Source organism: Pteropus alecto, unplaced genomic scaffold (assembly GCF_000325575.1).
Source record: "Pteropus alecto unplaced genomic scaffold, ASM32557v1 scaffold125, whole genome shotgun sequence".
In the NCBI taxonomy this organism is placed as follows: domain Eukaryota; kingdom Metazoa; phylum Chordata; class Mammalia; order Chiroptera; family Pteropodidae; genus Pteropus; species Pteropus alecto.
The window spans coordinates 8,215,166-8,223,362 of record NW_006436888.1 but is presented as its reverse complement, the minus strand read 5'-3'; the positions used below and the strand labels follow the sequence as shown (position 1 = coordinate 8,223,362).

Below are 8,197 nucleotides of genomic sequence, written 5' to 3'. Positions count from 1 at the left end.
CTGTATTTAAATTCGCACAAACAATTTGAATAAAGTGAAAACATCACTGGACTAGCTATTTTAAACATTTCAGGATGTAAGAATGCTAAATGGGGTTCCCTTTTAAAAATAGAAATGGCTGCTGCATTTCCATAATTACCGCTAACTAGCACAACATTTTAAATGGTGACAAACTCAGGGTAGAAAAAAGTATCTGTTTAAAACAGCCTGGTAAAAAGAAGCCGCAAACGCTCGGTGAGCAGCTGCTTCGGGTGGAGGGCCTCCGCAAAGCCGGGGCCTGGGAGCAGGGGAGTGGCCCCGGCAGCTTCTTAGAGAGCTCGTCAGCTGTCCCTAAGGCCGGAGCTCACTCAGCTTTCGTTTCGAAGCATGATTCTAAGATTAGTTCCTTTCAGTTTTGGAGGGGCTGCCGTGGTCTCTGTCGTTAAAAGGTGCCTGGCGAGGGTCGAAGTTCAGAGTTGGTGACAAGAGCGTGGAAGGCTATTTGTGAACGTGAGAATGGGCGTTGGCAGAAGCACAGGCGACTCCCGGGTTCTGCCCGTTTCCCCATCCCACATGTGCCGTCGTCTGCGAGGTCCCCCATTCTCCTTCTGAGGTCTGTCCACTTTGCACCTCCCCAGTGCCCCCGAGTCCGGGCCACCCTCGGTGTCTTTGCCGCGACATCCGTCACCTCTTCCTGTGCGGACTCCTTGTCTCCAGTCTTGCTCCCTGTGCGGAGGGCAGGTCGATCTTTTATTAAAAATGCAACGAGGATGAGGTCACTAGCTCGCCTGCCCCTGCTGGTGGCCGTCCGTTCCGAGTAGTCGCCTGCACGGTCTGGTCCCTGTGCAGCTCTCAGTCCTCCCGCCGTTGGCCCGTCCCCCGGGCACAGCAGCCCCTCCCGTTCCCGACACCGCACGCACCTCTGCTCTGCGTGGGGCGCGGTCCTTCCTCCCCCATCTTCGTTTGATGACTGCTTCGTGCCACTCAGGTCTCACGTCAAACGTCATCTCAGGGAGGCCCTCCCCGGGCCACACAGTCTAGCATGGTGCCCTGTCACTCTATCACGTGGCAGGTTTTTTAATAGCAGTATTTATTATTACATAGACAGTTTCTCTCCTCCTCACCCCCATGTAAGCTCTTCCAGGGTGGGGGCCTTGGCTGTCTGCTCCCTCAGCTGTGCTCCCAGAGGCTCCAGTGCCCCGGAGCGCCCACATCGTCACCGATAGAGTGAGTGTGGGAGAGGAACCTTGGAGACCACCGTGTCCAAGGAGAGCGCGGACCTGGTGTGACTGGGCACCTGCAGGGACCGTCCCAAAGTCCTTGTCGTCCTCAGATGCTCTTTGGAACCGTTCAGGAGGCATTGCCATAAACCTTGCCTTTTGGCATTGGCGGCTGACAGTTGGGGACCCACAGTTCAAGGTGCCACGTCGGAACCTTGGAGGACCGTCACCTGGCCAGGTGCTGAAGGCGCCGCAAGTAGTTAATCAAACCCTCGCGTTCAGCTTCCTTTGGGAGGAAAAGAATCCCGTTTCCCACTCACCGAGTCTCAAATCCGTTATGCTGCTCCGAGCTGTCTGTCTCAGCATTTACTTTGGCCTCAAATATGCGAGTCGGGGACTGGGTAGTGGAACTCGGGAGACCCGTCTGCTTAGCAAAGCTCCCTGTGCAGCTCTCCATTCGTGCATGTCGCTGCCTTCGTCAGGACGTTATTTTAGTGGTCGGGTCGTATGCGTTAATTTATAGTGAAACGGATCTTTTTGGAACCGAGGCCTAGGAATAAAGCCCTGGGGTGCAGGACAGGGTTGCTTTTGGTTGAGCATCAGCTCATCAGACTAGATTTTAGGAGAATCTCTCCCTCGATGTGGGTGACCGGCGCCCCATGCCGCCCGAGCCAAGATGCCTTGACCGGCTGGCTCCCCACTTGCCTCACCGGAGAACAGGTTCAGGCTGGAGGGGACAAGCAGGGTGAGGGCAGGCAGAGTCGTGAAAGGGCCTGGCCTGTGCCAGGTCGAGATATATTTGGCAAGCTTTCAAGTGAGGGTGGGTAGGCAGGGCTGGAAAGGGGGTTTCAGCCAGCTTACGGGGGGTCTCGTAGGTAACCAGCAGGTAACCACAGCGGGTTGCTTTCCCAAGACGATGGCCGGTGAGCCGGTGTGTCCCTGGGGTCTGCTGGTGGCAGGGAGAGTTGGGAGTACGTGTCAGTCCTTGCTTTCTTAGTTCTCGGACACTCAGTGAGCCTGTCTTTATTGGAAGCCATTTTTCTCTGTGACAAACTGTGAGACCCCATCTACCGCACACCCCTAAACTTTCACTTTTCTGATTCAGCCCTTCGCTTGATCGCTTTTGAAGTCAGCACGCTGGCTCAGTCAACTGGATGTTCTAAGCACACTCGCGTGCCGGGCTTCTTGTGGTCAGGCATCCTGGCGAGTCTTTGAGGAGCGCTCGCTTTCCCACGTGGACGGTCAGGCGAGCGCGTGCAGCATGCCCGGCAGCGTGTGTGACCCACGATCAGTGTGCGTGGCGCCCGTTACTGAATCGTGAGGTCGGCCAAGGCGCTTGCAGAAGCTTCCGGCTCCCTCCAGTCCACGTGCTCCTCTTTGGTGCCGATGCCGTTTCGTGCTGAGGAACCCTGTACCTCCCAGGTTGTTGCCTTGGAAAGTCGAGGTTCCAGTGGGTCGGTGGGTTACTGTGGTTGGCTCATGAAGTGTTCCTTAAAGTTGCTTGAGAAACTTAAATATTTGTTAAAATTTAGCGTGTCTGGATTTAGAGAAAACTAATTATTGCGTGTACTGTACAAGACCCATCTGTAGCCCAGTCCCCAGGTTGCAGTGATGGGAAGAGATGACACAGATTCTTCCGGGCAGACCAGGTCGCGCTCGTGGCCGCTGAGGGAGTGGGCTGGGGGCTGGGAACAGTCACCCGGTGGAGCGGGCTCATGACTTACACCTCGGGGTGACACAGACGGTTTCCCGCAGAGTTCAAGAAGCGCAGCGCGAAGGGACTTCGAGTCTCGTCTCAGATGGACTGTCCCTCGCGGCCCAGCTCGCCTGCCCCCAGGAGGGGCCTCTCGTCGCATAGCGACCCTCCAGGCGGGAACGTGGTTGGCACAGAGCCCCTGGCCTGCTTCGTTTGAACTGTTACCATTTTAGCCGAGAAGTGGACGCTCTAGACCCAGCTCCAGGCCCTCCGCCTTCGTCCCCTCCTCTGCCCGCGTGCCACACCTGCTCTTGTGCGTGTCCGTGGGGAAAAGCCGGTCGGTCCTAGTGCCCGTGGGGTCATCTGCGCCAAGGGTGCTTCTCCGGGGCGGGGGAGGATCTGCCGCCTCCTGGAAGGGTGCCCATGCTGCTTGTGCATCCCAGATGTGCGCCGTGGGTGATGGATAATCATCACTGCGGGGCGAGGGCTGAGAGGCAGGCTCCAGCCAGCGCGTGCCGGCTCGCGGCGTTTTCCTGATGGATGGTGCCTATTCTGGGAAGCAGCTTATTGTCTCACGTGAACAGGCTTTCTGAAATAAATGACTGCTTTCTTAATATTTCGAATCATTTTCTTCAGCGCATGTTTTGTAGCCGTGGTTTGAAAGCTTGCCAAATATATGCCTTTGCACAGCTCCCTGTGGGGCTGGATGTACAACCAGACCGAACGGTGTTATTTAAGGTCGAACATAATTGGGAACTCAGCTCTCACCTGCCTTGCGTTTGATAGAATGGCAGCGAGTGCCCTCGAGTTATTTCTCCGTTAAAAAATTATGTAGATGACGAAACACACATAGTTTTACCGCCTCATAGTAAAGTCGTGTCTGAAACCACGGGGCAAAAACACCAGCGTGGTGAATGATTACTCGACTTTGGTTGCGGAGGCGGCAGTTCACGTCATACGGATCCTGGCAGTTGATACCGTGGATGTGACTGAGGACCTTGGTCAGATGATGTGAGGTTGCAGTGTGGGTAAAGGGCAGCCGGTGGCCGACATCCATCCGAAGCCGGGGCCCAGGTCAAGTCCTTCATCAGCTGATGCGCTTCCGTGGTCACGTGCTTCCGGAATCGAGCCACAAACTCGGTGCCTCCTCCCTGTTCGACAAGAGTCTTCAGTTCATGCATTTCACACACTGCTGTGTGTTTGTTACTGTTGGATCGTCAGTTACCTGTAATTGAGATCTTTTCACACCTGCCTGGTGCTGGTGGAAAAAAATGCTTTCGACAGCCCCACTCCCTGGAGCTCTTTAAAAGACGAAATCGAGGGCTCTTTGAAAAGTCACATATGAAATTCAAAGTTTGTTTACCCAGACCGCGAGAGGAGAGGTCGTGTTATCCGAAGCTTATGGTAAATCTGCATATTTCCAGGCTGGCACTGGAGAATAATAACTGAATCTGCCCGTTACCACGGCCAGCAGCGTTGCCTGACCGTGGCCTCCTGTTGCCAGGCAGTGAAACCGTCTCCCGTCACCCCTTGTGAGAACGTGAGTCTAACAAGGAAGGGAAATAAAACGCTGAGGTTGAAATTTTACCATCTCGACTCGTGCAATTACAATAAATTTTCTGCAAGTGTTTTTTCTTCTTGAAATTTTGGACACTTACTAGTCATGAAAGGCTCGATTTGGTGTTTCAGACAAATTAACTCTAGAATTTAACCTTTATGTGTAAATGATATGAGTGTGAGTTTTTATACATATACTGCCTGAAAGAATAAGTGAATTTAACAAGGCTATAGGAAACAAGTCAATCGTATTTCTGTATGTTAGCCAAAAGATGAATGAAAAAAATCAACACCATTTACAATGCTTCAAAAACATTAAATACCTTACAATAAAACCAGGCGTATCCACGTAAGACGTCTACACTGAACTACGACACATGCGGAGAAAAATGAGAGACCTACGTGAACGGAGGGCTGTGCATCGAGAGATTCAGCGTTGTTAACGTGTCTGTGTTCCCTAAACTCTGGGAATTCAGTGTCATCCTCGCCGATCGTGAAGTTTATATGGAAATGCAAAGGACCCAGGAAAACGAAATCAGTTTTGAAAAAGAACAAAGCCGGAGGATGACATTGTCTGATTCTCAGGACTTCCGATAAAGCTACAGTAATCAAGACTGTGGTATCACAAAAGGACGGGCACACGGATCAATGGGACCGAGTAGAGTGTCCAGAAAGAGCCCCCTACGTGGATCGTCCATCGATTTTTGACAAAGGAGCGAAGGCGCTTCAATGGAGAAAGGATAGGCTTTTCAACAAATTGTAATGGAACAGTTGGATATCATGTGCAAAAAATAGGAACCTCAACCCGTACCCTGTACCGTAAACAAAAAAAATTAACTCAAAATGGATCAGAGACCTAACTTTAGATTCGAAGACTATACAACTTCCAGAAGTAAACACGGGAGAAGGTTTTTGTGACCTTGGAATAAGCAAAGATTTCTTAGATACCAAAAATATAACCCATAAGAGGAAAAAAATGGATTTCTGACTTCATTAAAATTTAAAATTTCCGTTCTTCCAAGGATACTGTTAAGACAATGAAAAGACAAGCCACAGACTGGGAGGAAACGTTTGCAAATCATATATCTAATAAAGGACTTGTATCCGGAATATATGAAGAACTCTTAAAATTCAGTAACATGCAAACAACCCACTTTTAAAAAACGGACAAGAGCTTCGAATAGACACTTTAAGGTATACAGATGACAACTGAGCACATGAAAGATGTTCCACCGTCATTAGTTATCAGGGAAATAAAATTAAGAAACAGTGAGATACTAGTACACACCTATTAGAATGTCTTCAAAACCAGACAGACCCTGATAACAGCTCTCGCGCCGCACCGGTGGGAATGCAGCATGGTTGCGGCCGTTTTGTAAAGAAGTCGGACAGTTTCTTGTAAATCTACACTTTAAAAAAATCGTAAATCTGTGCTACAGTATGTCCCAGCAACCCCACTTCTAGGTACTCCCTAGAAGAATGGGAAGCACGTTCATACAGCAGCTCGTGTGTGAGTTTACAGTGGCTTCGTTCATGATTTCTGAAAGCCGAAAACCCACATGTCATTCGTCTGGTGAATGAATCGGCAACTTCATCGAACTACTTACTCAGCAAGGAAAAGAAACACGCTGGTACGAGATGGCTGAATCTCACCACGCACGGAGCTTAGTGAAGAGAGGCCAGACTCGAAGGCTCCCTCTGCCTGGCTCCATTCATACGCCGTTCCAGAAAAGGTAGAATGGTGTGGAGAGAGATCAGTGGTTGCTGGCGTTACAGGTGGAGGCGAGTTGACAGCTGAAGGGCACAAGGGAATTTGGGGCAGGGGGGTAGAAATTTTCTATGTTTTTATTGTGATTACATAACTATGTGTCGGAATGTATAGACCTATACACCGATACACGCGGAAAGGCACTCAGCATCTTAACTCACCAGGGCAATGCAAATCAAAACCTCAGCGAGGCACCATCTGTTGGAATGGCTAAAATCATCTGCCAGCATCAATTATCGGTGAGATTGTGGAGCCACTGGTAGGTACATAAATGGTGTAACCTCTTTGGAGACGGGTTTGGTCGTTTTTATGAAATTAAACATCTACGATACGGTCCAGCAGATCCACTCAAAGTATTTACGTTAGAGAAATGAAAATAAATGTTCACAGAAGGACTTGTACAAGAATGTTTATATAGAGCCCCAAATTGGAAACAGCCCAAATATCCATCATCTGAAAAATGAATAAGTAAATGATCCCAGTGGAATGCTGCTGAGCAATGAAAAGGACGGAGCTGCTGATCAAACACAATGAATGGATTTTGAAAACAAAGCGCAGCTGACCATTGAACAGCGCAGGGCGTAGGGGTGCCGACGCCCCACACGGTCAGGAGTCTGCATGTAATATTTGACTCCCCCAAAACTTAAGTTGTCCGTATCTGTGGGGGGTTGGTTCCAGGACCCACTGTGGGCACCAGAATTCGGGAATGCTCAAGTTTTTCTGTTTAAAGTGGCGTATAGATCAGAACACACAGTCAGCCCCCCGCATCTGTGGACCCCTGACAGCGGATCCTGAACAGTACGGGCAATGAAGATAATCCACATGTAAGTGGACAGGCACCGTGCAAACCCGTGCTGTGCAAGGGTCGTCTGTGCGTTCTTTACGCAGTCGTTCCGTGGCGTCAGAAGCGGTTTTCTGAGGGCAGGGAGCGGAAGGGACTGGAAAGAGCCAGGGTGATGGAAACGCGCCGAGTCGCGTGTGGGGTTGTGATCCCATGGCCACGCACATAACTTAAACTCAGCAGACAGGTTAAGTTCCGCACGTTGTGTTGTATGTTAATTATACTCTAATAAACGTATCTTAAAAGCTTGACAAAAAAGTCCTGACTCTTTTCCAGCTGTTTATTCTGTCCGGTGACCATTGCACGCGTTTTCATAACCCGTGTTTCTCGTGGCACGTCTCGTTGACGTTACCCAGCGTTCTGCCGGAGCAGGAGGAAGGGCTTCTTCTGCTTGTTTTAACGTGGCTCAGAGTGTCAGAATATCCCAGGGACAGGAGAGTAACCCGCGTCTTTGACATGCCTTTATTTTTTACCAGGTCACCATTTATAGAACCTCATTGTTGCAAGGAACGTGAAGACTTGCCGTGCGCCTTGGTCCTGAGGGGCAGCCCCTGCTGGAAGCTGACGCGGCTGACTTCCAGCCTGTGGATTGAGCTCGGTGGGGTGGGGGCCTGGGGTGGGGGACGTTCTCACTCATTACCGGGGTTCTCGCTTGAGTCTCTTCTCCCTGCACTGGCCAAGGGTGGCCGTGTCTGCGCATGTGGCTTCCACTGGCACCAGTCTGTTGGCAGTTCCCATTCTATCTGCAATTCACACTTTGCTCCTTAGTTCAAACTATATATCTAGAGACCTACTGTAGTCTACGGCCACGCCACCCCGAACGAGTTGATCCCGTCTGATCTCGCAAGCTGAGCAGGTTCGGGCCTGCTTAGTACTTGGATGGGAGACCACCTAGGAAGACCAGGTGCTGTAGGCATAAAAAAATAAATAAAAAATAAAGGATTGTAAGCTGACAAGGTCCTTACAATCTGTGAGGTCAACCAAGGGTTGCCTCGTCTGAAAAAAAAAAAATAGACACCTATTGCATATCGCTTTCTCTCTCCCCTGCTCACAGAGGCGCTTTTACTTCTGTGTAGTTTCTCATACCTTTCCAGCTGCTGCTTTCTCTCTGCCATTTCCCTTCCCAGCCCCCCTTA

The 8,197-nt window shown here is 50.5% G+C and overlaps 1 pseudogene; it reads left to right on the top strand.

The window, feature by feature from the left end:
• The first annotated feature begins 7,859 nt into the window (after positions 1-7,859).
• Positions 7,860-7,977, top strand: LOC112481810 (annotated as a pseudogene).
• The last annotated feature ends 220 nt before the right edge of the window (positions 7,978-8,197 follow it).